Below are 14,010 nucleotides of genomic sequence, written 5' to 3' on the forward strand. Positions count from 1 at the left end.
TCCAGAAACTTTAATCTATCCCTTACAAACATGATTATGGTTCTAAACCTAATCTATTCTATGGTGGCTCTGATACCACATGTAGGATTAAAATCTCTCACGAGATATTAACGTTAGACCTATAGATCACCATAGATAGATAAAGAACACTAAGAACAATGGGATAGAAACTATAAACAATAAAAACGTACCTTGTTTGGGATCCATAGTGAAACAAAACGTAGCTGAAAACCTTCTAATCCACATAGCAAGGTACTTCTCCTCTATTCCCCTATGATCACTGGTTAGATGAGGAACCTAAACGTACAAGGGAGGATCAGAAGTCTAATGGTTAACTAAAGCCCACACTAGTCAGCATATATTAAACTAATTAAAGCTCGTATGTCTCACTTAATTAGACCAAATAATTAGTCTGATTTTATTAAAGCACAAAAACCCAATTAATATAAGCCCACAGAGAAATATTCTAACACTCTGAAGATTCAAAGTTAAGTGAATTGAAAAAAAAAAATTGACTGCTACTCAAATAGCTACAACCTCTACTCGTAGTCAAAGAAATAGAATAATTCACTTCCCCTTAGAGTTCACAAATACTCTCTTAGATTTTAATATTTTCAAAATCACTCAGATTTTATTTCCTTGATGTGGCTACAACCCGGATAAGCGGCCAAATTTCACTTGTCATCCTGACGCATGAGAGTGCTTAACATAGAGAAAAAAGGTCTCGATCACCTAATTAGAATTTAACTTCAATCTACTTAGAATGGTAATTGAGAGTTTGAAACCCAGATACTCCAAATAAAGAAACTATAAGGTCCCGTTTATTTAGAGGGGATTTGCTAGGGTTGGATTTAAGGGGTGGGATAGTTGTACTAATTATTCCACCCCAATGTGATTTGAGACTATTAGGTTTTTGGGGGTGGGATTTTGGGTTGACAGCCAATGAACATCATTTTTTCCTTGTCGGCTGATGTGGCACTGCATTTCTCCCGCACCAACCCCTCCCAAAGTCCCACCAAATTGGTAGGACTTTGACCGAAAACTTGAGGGAAAATAGTTGGAGATGCCTAACCATCGCATTCATGAATCACCGGCCGGCCATCCCTGCCGCTGCAATTTACCGCTGCCAACTTGCCATTGTCACATTTCCATATTTCTTCAAAAAATCTCTAGCATAAACGAAGGCTGCCAAAGTAGATGCCCTTCCATTGGAGGTCATGGCGGCCACATATTGATGCGTTGCAGCAGAGAGTGCTTCAGGAATAAGATCAGTTCCTACAAGCATGTTCTCATACCTTAATCTACACAATAACATCTAGTTCAAGAGAGAGAAAAAATTAAAGGGGAATGAAGAAGAAGACGATGCCGATAGTGTGTCCCATCGGCATGGCACAAAAATTCCTAACTTTGAGATTAAAAAGATTAAATGAGTTGTAAAACAAAGATCTTGAAAGGGAAAAAGGAAAAACCCAGGATAAGTAAGATTCTTAAAAGAATTTTACAACAAATTCAATACCATAATCATAAAATTTCTCTTTGCTCTCTCTAATTTCTACTAATTTCTATTCTATTTACAAATCATACACTTTAAATCTTCAACCCGTAAAAACACCAAAAAAAAAAAAAAAAAGGAAAACCTACTTGAACTCAAAACAATAAAGATGAAAAACAGGGAGAAAAAAGGTGGAATTCATATTGTTTAGATGAAGAGGACAAAGTCGCCAGTATCTTCCCTTTGAGAACATTTGCTTTTGGCCCCTTGTATCAACTGAACCCTGTCAAGTTCATGTTCAGGCCCAACCCAACCCTAATTGACCCTATCATGGGTTGGGTCGGGCTGGGCTGGGCTGGGCTGGGCTGGGTTGGGTTTGGTTGGGTTGACCTTGACTTTTACAATGGTTGGATTAACCTTGATTGATATGTTTTTGCCATTCATATTTCATATATTAAAAAGCTATAGAAAAATAAAATACCGATTGGAGCCCTAATTTTTATTATAAAAATGTAAAGTTAAATTTCGGGCTTGGTTGGGTCGGGTTGAGGCCTCAACCCTAACCCACTCTCAGGGTCAAAAAACTTGGCTCAAGCCCTCTTTGGACTCGAGGCCTGCCATGGCAAGTTCGGATTGTCAGGGTCAAAATTTCACTCCTACTTTTATGTAACCCATCATAACCTTACTTGTCTTCATATCTCCAATCTTCACCTTCACCTTCACCTTCGTATCCACCCTTCTTTAGATCTGACTTCAATGACGATGCCGATAAGTCCAGATTTTCATCGACACTTGACACCGTCCCCTTCAAAATGGTTGTGTTTTGGCTTCGTGGGTAAACGCCGACAAAGTTCCATTGTCAACATCGATGCCATTGGAGCTCATGGTCACATTGGTTGGGTCGTAGATGAAAACGAACTTCTTGTTTGAGTTTCAAGCAAAGACCATGAGATCGAAGAAGAAGACATGCCAACTATGTGCTTCGGCGGCTCTTTCCTTCTCTTCGTCTCTCTCCTTCAACCAAACTAATATAAAAATGGCAGAATAAGAAAGTTATGGGATTTTTTTTTTCCCAAATCAACCAAACACTCTTGGGGTGAAAAAGATTAATTTTACCTCAATTTTACTTCCCTTGTCTTTCATCCCACGAATATGTAAGTCCCATATTGACAACATTCCTCCACCCAACTCCCCCTCTAAACAAACCGGCCGTAAGCATCCTACAAATAATAAATAGAAGGGATAAGGACCCATCCAGCCCATCCGAAAGACAAACTGATACATGTGTTAGGTCACCAAAATCAAAACAAAAAATGAGCTGGACTTAAAGGTGGTGAAATAGCTTAATACAAAACGTGTAAATTATCTTTTTTGAGTACAAAAAGTGGATTCCTCTTGTTGGAGCCATGGGGTAATTGTTGTGTTTGTCTTTGGGATAGCTGCTTTATCTATAAGCTGATTCTCTCCCATCTTTTAATTATTAAAAATTAAGATTATGTATATATGGTTTAAGATACTTTTGATATTAAAATCAACCGACACAGACAGATTAACTTTATCTATGAATTCAAATTCTGATGAAATATATAACATTAAACTCCTTTGCACGCGGCTGATTTTTTTTTTTTTTTTTTTTTTTCCCTTTGATTACCGCTGAATGCTGTATTGAAGGAATTCGTGAAGGTGGATTATGAAAAAAAGAATTTCTGCAATCCTGGTTCCTAGGTTTCCCACTGCGAACCTGGATCATCTTCTGGATCATGATTTCTTGTAATAATTTCACATCATTCAAGGAGTGGGGGCCACTTCTATGAACCTAGATGTCATGAATCAACATGAAATAATCACATTTTCCTATGAGTTTGTAAATATCCGTTTAGGTTTTGTATTTCCTAAAACAATCTTACTTCAATAATCACACTTTCCTCTGAGTATGTAAATTCCCGTTTAGGTTTTGTATTTCTTAAAACAATCTTACGAGATTAATTTTGGGCCACTTGATTGGGTGTGCTCATGGATCTAAAGGAATCTAGATCCTCTCTCCCGATGGTGATCTCTTCACATGGGATTCTATTTCCATTGTTTATCAAATCTTAGTCCATGAGTCAATGATGTATCAATTGCTCTAACTTGTGGTCCGGAACTCATATCATGGTTTAAGAATATGGAGTCGGGGTCAGGATAGATCAAGGTTGATACCAATCTGATCTCAATCTAGGCCAACCTGAATCAGACAATAATACTCCTGTGTCAGTTTAGAAAAACATTTTTAACCATTTTACCTTTCATTCGTATTGATCCACCAATATGATATCGATTAAAATGAAGGTTCTAATTAAGGAAAGGTCTTAATTAAGGTCTTAAGGGAAAAGCTTCACTTCTCTCTTTCCACTTACCAGTTTCAAGAATTCCACAATAATCTTAAAGGGTATTGGATTACCTTTCCCTTCATCACAGGTTCTCTCTCTCTCTCTCTCTCTCTCTCTAACAATATATCAACACATCGTGTTCATGTAACTGTATTGTATAGTTGGGGTGATGGGTCTGACGCTGGCATCTGGGGGGTGGATGGCAAACTTGATAGTCTATCTGATCGAAGAGTTCAACGTGAAGAGAGTCGACGCTGTCCAGATCTCCAATATCATCAATGGATGGCATCGCCGGTGCCATCCTCGCCGACTCCTTATTCGGCTGCTTCTCCGTCATCACCTTCTCTTCTTTTGTCTCTCTTCTGGTACTACTTTTAATTAATTAATCACAAGAGTTATCAAACTCTTCGTCGTCACCTCCTCTTCTCTTATCTATGTATGCACTAATGTACATGCAGGGTATAACTCTGTTAACTCTAATGGCGACGCTACACTCCCTTAGGCCTTCACAGGGGGAAATACCTTCAAGGCTTCAACTGGGTTTTCTCTACAGTGCCTTAACGTTGGGGTCTATAGGAATTGGGGGCACGCGCTTCACCATAGCAACGATGGTTGCGGATCAGTTTGCCAAACCAAAGGATCAGGGGGTCTTCTTTAACTGGTTTTTCTTCACTTTCTACGTTGCTTCTGTCATCAGTTTCACAGCCATCATCTACGTAGAGGACAATGTTGGTTGGGGTTGGGGATTTGGGTTATCCACCGCCACTAACGCTATCAGCTTGGCCGTTTTCTTGGCCGGAAAACGATGTTATCATCGTGTGAAGCCAAAGGGGAGCCCTTTCATAAGCTTGGCTCGGGTTGTGGTCGCCACCATTCGTAAGTGGAAGTTAGTACTACTGGTGTCTTCCCAAACCCAAATCCTACAGGATTCTTATTACCATGGCAAAAGTGAGGTTGCAAAATTGCCTCCCACTCCAGGCTTCAGGTATTCATTACTTTTTCCAGGTTTGGATCCCCTCCCCCTGCCCGCCCCGCGGCGGACATCCGTGTCAGACACTCCTATGGACGGTGGGGGACCCAATCAGCTCCCCATATGGGGAGAGGAGTTACCTTATATACATGCATGGGATTTCATCGCGCAGGGGTATCTGAATCAGTAATCATATCTTATCTTTTATTGACTTGGGAATTGAAGAAGTCATGTGGCCCTTGCATCAGCATCGGAATCAACAAGAGTGTGTTTTCTGGCATCCAAGTAGGACAAGGGCAATGTAGTCATTTTGAGCCTCCTTATGTCTAAGATAGGGGTCCTGCAATCAAATAGCATTGTTTAGTTTTTAAAAAATTACAAAGGAGAGAGTTCTATGAACAAGCTACATAGGGGAGCACACCAATGAAGTGTGATAAAATAATATCATACATTAAAAAGGGAACAAACTCATTCATATGAGGAGTGACACACTGAGAGAGACACAGATCCTAACGTACAGTCTTCCAATAGCTAGGAAAATTTTTTTTCCAAAATTAAATTAATTACTTTATGGAAAAAAATCACTTATTTTCACAACATAAAGGGGAAAAAAAATGACCCATTATACACAACCAACATCCTCACCAAATTCTACCATAAAAACAAACACTCTCACCAAATCTTTTTTTTTTCCCCCCCATTATACACAACCAACACTCTCACAGCCCCTAACTATTGCAACCCAAAACCAAGCTACAATCAACTAAAGCCCATTTCCACGTTGCACAATTGTGATCACGTTTATATATATAATTTTCATATTGGCATCAGGTGTCAAATAATTTGTGTACTTGATTTTTGTTCTTTTTTATTGTAATATAATTTTTCTTTCAATAAGGAAAATTTTGGCATATCATAGCCTATAGAAAAAAAAATTCCAATACATAATCTACATTCAGATAAAATCTTCCACCCTACTTGGCAAATTCGATTTACTAATTATTTATTTACATAAATTATATAAAAAAATACATATTGAAACATAACAAAAATTTTAAATAATAAAGCAAACTGTAAAAATAAAAACAACAAAAGGTATGTAATATTTTTTTTATATTTTTAATATTTTTTAAAATAAATATGTTTTTCTGTACCAAATAAATAAATAAATATTTTTTTTTAAATTTCATATATGCATAATGATATAATAAAAATACATGAATTTACTAATGGTTCTGTCTGGTTGTAAAGAAAACAAAGTTTAAGGAAATCAAATCAAATCAATACAAAAGTAAAAAAATTTGTAATTGATACTTTTTACATGATTGGATAATTTATTTCAAATATATCGAATTTGAATTTTAAATTTTGGACTTAATTTTTGTTATGCCACAGTGAAGAGGAATCTCTTGATCGCAGCTTTCGAATGAGTGGAGGGGTATAGGAAAACTACCTCATCAATTTTACTTTGCAATCTTCCTTCCCTTTACTTGGAACTAGTTGAGCCAATCTCCGTCGTCGAACGTTTCCTCCCCTCAACGTGGCGCAAGATTACTGGACATTCACTGACCCCACTTAATCGAGTAGGGCTTGGCCACGTCCTCAACATCATGGCCATGGCCGGGTCTGCCCTCGTGGAGTCAAGGCGGCTCCATGTCATCCGGTCTCACCAACTCGAAAACCAGACCGGACCAACCGTGGTTTCGATATCAGCATTATGGTTGGCACTGCCACTCATCATCGTCGGCGCCGGCGAGCCTTACACTTTCCAGGACAGGTATCTTTATACTATCAAGAATTTCCAGTAGCACTGCGGAGTACAGCAACCGCTATGATAGGGCTGATCATCGGGATCAGCTTTTATCTGAGTACGGCGGTGATCGATTTGATACGGAGGGTCACCGGTTGGTTGCCGGATAATATCAATCAAGGGAGGATGGATAACCTATTCTGGTTGCGTGGTGATCGGAGTGGCCACCTTTGGCTATTATCTAAAGTGTGCCAGGTTGTACAAGTACCAAAATGTTGGCGAGTGGGACCCCACCGGTTCTAGCTCAGAGTCTAATGACCAAAAGGTCCATGACCAGCACTGATATATCTTTTCTTATGAGAAAAGCATGGGATGGATAGACGATGCGTGGATGGTTCTATTTCTCTCTGTGAAGAGAAATTTGTATTTGTTACTGAAAGTTGTATCTATAACTGTATCTTTAGGGAAGTTATTGGTTTCACCTATTCTCTATTTTGGAAGGTCCCATTAATGACATGTATAATAGGTTTGCCATATTCCACTTCTTGATTTCTTGTTCAGAGTATTGAAACCTTATGTAACGCATATATTCTTTGGAAATGAATTAGCTTTTACCCAAAAAAAAGAGGTCAATGGTGTTGTGTCTTCGATTGTTCTTCTTCATCTTTTACTATGAACCTATCTTGTATAATGAGAATCATGGATTTAGGGTTCGATATATACCGATTGATATCGATCTGGATCGGATTGAATCGGATCAAAAAGTTTCAATCACTTTTGTTCTGGATCGGATTGAATCGGATCAAAAAGTTTCAATCACTTTTGTTCTTTCACTTTTCGCAAAATATATATATTTTTATTGTTTTACCATTAAAATGATATAGATAAACGATACCAATACTTGAAACTATGGGTGAAATAGGGCCTGACTGGGCCGGGTTTCTTACAACCCTAACCCAACCCTAGGTCCCAAAAACCCAACCCTAACCCAACCATGCTGGGTTCATGCTCAGGTCCAACCCTATCGGGCTCAAGGTTGTTGGGTCCCGATTGACACTGAGAGGGGGGGTGAATCAGTGTGCCAAATATTTTTTCACTTTCCAACTGTACCCCTGATGTGGCAATCATTATTTGCACTTCAATAGCACAGTCTATTGATGCTGCCCAGAGCTGCTATGTATACTACTGACCATTCTTACTGTTGCATGAAACTTACTCACATAACCTGTATTGCTGCCCAAAGCTGTCTCATAATCCTCACACGGTAATCACTGTCACATACATACACAGTCGTATGCACATCCACACTGCACCACCAAGTGGTCAGGTCTACCAGATGTACACACCCATTCTGCAGCCAAGCACTCCAATCCACAATACAAATACGAGCATACACATCCACAACACAAGAAATACGTGCTTCGGCCAGTTGCCTACATGCACGGAGTAATGCCCACTGTCGGGCTCAGCATTTACTCAATACTAATTATGACTGCACCCACAGCCAAGGGAACACATTCCCAGTTTCCACCAATGACATACAATGGCTAGGTCTTCACCCTAGTTTTCTCAGAATGATCTGAGAGGCCGCACCCACGACAAATAGGTTTAGGTAGTTGTACCTACCAAGGAACACATAGCCCCTGTGTCCAGCACCCACTGAACACCAATAAAATAAAGTCGGGCTTATAACAATGCCCTATAGTGAAGCACTCATACATGCAAATTTCCCCCAAATAGACTACAACTATCACTTAGGCATTTTATCAAACATCTTGCCTACAATGATTTATAATAATGGAAATTTGGCAAAAGTGAGGTTACCTTGGCAAGGAGTAACCGTCGAAGATGCAATAATGTCGATCTCCACTTGATGCGGACCACAATCACGTTGTCTCGATGCCGCCAATGCTTCAACCCCGGTTGGCACTTGGGTTTCTTGAAGCAACTCACAAGAACCAAATTCTAGGTTCTTCTTCTTCTTCTTTCTTTTCTCCTTGTCTTTACTTTCATGGAGTAACAATGGCATTCACATGCACATTCACATTCACACACACACAAAGAGAGGAAAAAACTTCTTCTCTATTTCCCTCTTCTTCTCTTCTCTTCTATTTTCTTTTCTTTTCTCTTGGCAACAACCAATAGAACTTGCTACCTTGGTTTCCAGCAGCTTCCTAAGCCTCTAATGGTGGCTATGGATGAAGTGCAAGAGGATGGAAGTGTTTCATTCAAACATTTAGCCTTCCACGAGCTTCAACTCGTTTTTCCGACCACCTCAGCAACCCCTCTGCCTGATTTCTTCCCTCTGATGTGTAGAACTCGGAGAGATGAAGAATCTCCAACTTGAATCACTCAAATCCGACTTAAAATGAGGGAGATATGACCTTTTGAAGTTGGAGCAATGAGATACCCTGAAATGGAATCTTCGTACGGGTGGCGTAGGCTACACCGGCGGCGCGCGCAACAGGGGCACAATCTGACCGTAGATCTCATATAGGAGATCTTATAATCCAATCCGTCCGATTAAACCAACGGACAACAGATCCAAACCGTTAGATTTGAATCTCGATGACGTCATCATGACGTAGGCGCTGANTTTTTTTTTTTTTTTTTTGCCCTTTTTCCTTTGATTACCGCTGATTGCTGTATTGAAGGAATTCGTGAAGGTGGACTATGAAAAAATGAATTTCTGCAACCCTGGTTCCTAGGTTCTCCACTGCCAACCTGGATCCTCTTTTGGATCATGACTTCTTATAATAATTTCACATCATTCAAGGAGTGGGGGCCATCTCTATGAACCTGGATGTCATGAATCAACATGAAATAATCACATTTTCCTATGAGTTTGTAAATATCCGTTTAAGTTTTGTATTTCCTAAAACAATCTTACTTCAATAATCACATTTTCCTCTGAGTTTGTAAATTCTGGTTTAGGTTTTGTATTTCTTAAAGCAATCTTACGAGATTAATTTTGGGCCACTTGATTGGGTGTGCTCATGGATCTAAAGGAATCTGGATCCTCTCTCCCGATGGTGACCTCTTCACGTGGGATTCTATTTCCATTGTTTATCAAATATTAGTCCATGAGTCAATGATGTATCAATTGCTCTAACTTGTGGTCCGGAACTTAGATCATGGTTTAAGAATATGGAGTCAGGGTTAGGATAGATCAAGGTCGATACCAATCTGATCTCAATCTAGACCAACCTGAATCAGACAATAATACCCCTGTGTCAGTTTAGAAAAACATTTTTAACCATTTTACCCTTCATTCGTATTGATCCACCAATATGATATCGATTAAAATGAAGGTTCTAATTAAGGAAAGGTCTTAATTAAGGTCTTAAGGGAAAAGCTTCACTTCTCTCTTTCCACTTTCCACTTTCCAGTTTCAAGAATTCCACAATAATCTTAAAGGGTTTTGGATTACCTTTCCCTTCATCACAGGTTCTCTCTCTCTCTCTCTCTCTAACAATATATCAACACATTGTGTTCATGTAACTGTATTGTATAGTTGGGGTGATGGGTCTGACGCTGGCATCTGGGGGGTGGATGGCAAACTTGATAGTCTATCTGATCGAAGAGTTCAACGTGAAGAGAGTCGACGCTGTCCAGATCTCCAATATCATCAACGGTTGCACTAGTCTCTTCCCCGTCGCCGGTGCCATCCTCGCCGACTCCTTATTCGGCTGCTTCTCCGTCATCACCTTCTCTTCTTTTGTCTCTCTTCTGGTGCTACTTTTAATTAATTAATCACAAGAGTTATTCAACTCTTTGTCGTCACCTCCTCTTCTCTTACCTATGTATGCACTAATGTACATGCAGGGTATAACTCTGTTAACTCTAATGGCGACGCTACACTCTCTTTGGCCTTCACAGGGGGAAACACCTTCAAGGCTTCAACTGGGTTTTCTCTACAGTGCCTTAACGTTGGGGTCTATAGGGATTGGGGGCACGCGCTTCACCATAGCAACGATGGGTGCGGATCAGTTTGCCAAACCAAAGGATCAGGGGGTCTTCTTTAACTGGTTTTTCTTCACTTTCTACGTTGCTTCTGTCATCAGTTTCACAGCCATCATCTACGTAGAGGACAATGTTGGTTGGGGTTGGGGATTTGGGTTATCCACCGCCACAAACGCTATCAGCTTGACCGGTTTCTTGGCCGGAAAACGATGTTATCGTCGTGTGAAGCCAAAGGGGAGCCCTTTCATAAGCTTGGCTCGGGTTGTGGTCGCCACCATTCGTAAGTGGAAGTTAGTACTACTGGTGTCTTCCCAAACCCAAAGCCCACAGGATTCTTATTACCATGGCAAAAGCGAGGTTGCAAAATTGCCTCCCACTCCAGGCTTCAGGTATTGATTACTTTTTCCAGGTTTGGATCCCCTCCCCCTGCCCGCCCGGCGGCGGACATCCGTGTCAGACCCTCCTATGGACGGTGGGGAACCCAATCAGCTCCCCATATGGGGAGAGGAGTTACCTTGCATACATGCATGAGATCTTATCGCCCAAGGGGTATCTGAATCAGTAATCATATTTTATCTTTTATTGACTTGGGAATTGAAGAAGTCATGTTTTCTGCATACTTCATATTTAAAAAAAAGAATAAAAGATCCATGTAGTCATGTGGCCCTTGCATCAGCATAGGAATGAACAAGAGTGTGTACTCTGGAATCCAAGTAGGGTGCAGGGCAATGTAGTCATTTTGAGCCTCCTTATGTCTAGAATAGGGGTCATGCAATCAAATAGCTTGTTTAGTATTTAAAAAATTACAAAAGAGAGAGTTCTATGAACAAGCGACATAGGGGAACGCACCAATGAAGTGTGATAAAATAATATCATACATTAAAAAGGGAACAAACTCATTCATATGAGGAGTGACACACTGAGATAGACACAAAGATCCTAACGTACAGTCTTCCAATAGCTAGGAAAAAATTTTTTCCAAAAATAAATTAATTACTTTAAGGAAAAAAATCACTTCTTTTCACAACATAAAGGGAAAAAAAAAATGACCCATTATACACAACCAACATCCTCACCAAATTCTACCATAAAAACAAACACTCTCACCAAATCTTTTTTTTTTTCCCCATTATACACAACCAACACTCTCACAGCCCCTAACTATTGCATCCCAAAACCAAGCTACAATCAACTAAAGTCCATTGTCACGTTGCACAATTGTGATCACGTTTATATATATAATTTTCATATTGGCATCAGGTGTCAAATAATTTGTGTACTTGATATTTGCTCCTTTTTATTGTAATATAATTTTTCTTTCAATAAGGAAAATTTTGCCATATCATAGCCTATAAAAAAAAAAATCCAATACATAATCTACATTCAGATAAAATCTTCCACCCTACTTGGAAAATTTGATTTACTAATTATTTATTTACATAATTTATTACATTATTTATTTACATAAATTATATAAAAAAAATACATATTGAAACATAACAACAAAAATTTTAAATAATAAAGCAAACTGTAAAAATAAAAACAACAAAAGTATGTAATATTTTTTTTATATTTTTTAAAATAAATATGTTTTTCTGTACCAAATAAATAAATAAATATTTTTTTTAAGATTTCATATATGCATAATGATATAATAAAAATACATGAATTTACTAATGGTTCTGTCTGGTTGTAAAGAAAACAAAGTTTAAGGAAATCAAATCAAATCAATACAAAAGTAAAAAAATTTGTAATTGATACTTTTTACATGATTGGATAATTTATTTCAAATATATAGAATTTGAATTTTAAATTTTGGACTTAATTTTTGTTATGCCACAGTGAAGAGGAATCTCTTGATCGCAGCTTTCGAATGAGTGGGAGGGTATAGGAAAACTACCTCATCAATTTTACTTTGCAATCTTCCTTCCCTTTACTTGGAACTAGTTGAGCCAATATAATGAATATATAATATTCAAACTGAAAATTTGCATTTTTTGGTGGTAGATTCTTGAACCGTGCAGCTCTAAAAATCGAAAGCGACACCTGATCGGACGGCTCAATCGCAAAGCCGTGGAGGTTATGCACGGTGGAGCAAGTGGAAGACCTCAAAACCTTACTCCCGCTCTTCCCTCTCTGGTCCACCAGCATCTTCTTGGGCACTCCGATTGGAATCCAGAGCAGCCTCACTGTCCTCCAAGCTCTAACCATGGACCACCACCTCGGGCCCCACTTCCAAATCCCTGCTGGCTCCTTCCCAGTCTTCTCCCTCCTATCCACATGCATCTCCATCTCCATCTCCATCTCCATCTCCGTCGTCGAACGTTTCCTCCCCTCAACGTGGCGCAAGATTACTGGACATTCACTGACCCCACTTAATCGAGTAGGGTTTGGCCACGTCCTCAACATCATGGCCATGGCCGGGTCTTCCCTCGTGGAGTCAAGGCGGCTCCATGTCGTCCGGTCCCACCAACTCGAAAACCAGACTGGACCAACCGTGGTTCCGATATCAGCATTATGGTTGGCACTGCCACTCATCATCGTCGGTGCCGGCGAAGCCTTACACTTTCTTACAACCCTAACCCAACCATGCTGGGTTCATGCTCAGGTCCAACCCTACCGAGCTCAAGGTTGGGTCAGGTTGACCCTAGCTGGTCTTCTTAGTGGAATCACATTCCGATAAGTACAACATTTGATAATTAAGAAAATTGACAGATTTGAAGCAAAGGGTTTTAAATTAAAATGCTAAAATGAATTTCTCTATTGAACTCTACTGAACGTGATATTTTATAATTCTTTCATGGAGATTCCATGTGCTCCTATTTTTTCACGTGACCCTATTTTTAATCCCCTCCATTAGAAGTCAACATATTAAGACATAATTTAATCAATCACTATTGTTAGAATTTCATCTTGATCTACAATAATGCTTAATTTCTAGTATATAAGGATCAAGAAACTCAAATACCGCAAGCCCTCACCTCTCCTCATTCCTTATTTCATGGTTGTAGAGATGGGTTTTTTCTTTGGCTTTATGCTCTCTCTTTTGGCTACATTGTTCTCTATCATATTCTTGTTACACAAGAAACTCAATGACAATAACAAGAAACTCTCACCAAGAAATGGCTCTCCCTTGGCTAGGAAAGACATCTGCATTCTACAAAGCACAATAATAGTTAGGGTTTGACTCCGAGGGGTTAGTGTCGGGTTGGGTTTTCCATGCCTCAACCCAGACCCGGCCCAACCCCACACAGGGTTGGTTCGTGTTGGGCCAGTTGGCCCTCATAGTCAGGTTAGACAGGGTTCGGGCTCAGGGTGAGTTAGGGAGGGTTTGGATCGTCAAGGCTAAACTTACACCCCTACTTGAAACCATGGTGAGAAGCGAGAAGCAAGAACTGTCCTTTCTCCCCTCACGTATGTGGAACAACAATACAATCGATCTGCAGTGTTAACAGATTGTCAATGT

General features: G+C 39.5%; 2 pseudogenes; both read left to right on the forward strand.

Moving 5' to 3' along the window:
• Positions 1–2,254: 2,254 nt before the first annotated feature.
• Positions 2,255–6,924, forward strand: LOC122057984 (annotated as a pseudogene).
• A 2,962-nt stretch (positions 6,925–9,886) lies between these two features.
• Positions 9,887–13,227, forward strand: LOC122057985 (annotated as a pseudogene).
• The last annotated feature ends 783 nt before the right edge of the window (positions 13,228–14,010 follow it).

The sequence above is a fragment of the Macadamia integrifolia genome, chromosome 12, assembly GCF_013358625.1.
Source record: "Macadamia integrifolia cultivar HAES 741 chromosome 12, SCU_Mint_v3, whole genome shotgun sequence".
Lineage (NCBI taxonomy): Eukaryota > Viridiplantae > Streptophyta > Magnoliopsida > Proteales > Proteaceae > Macadamia > Macadamia integrifolia.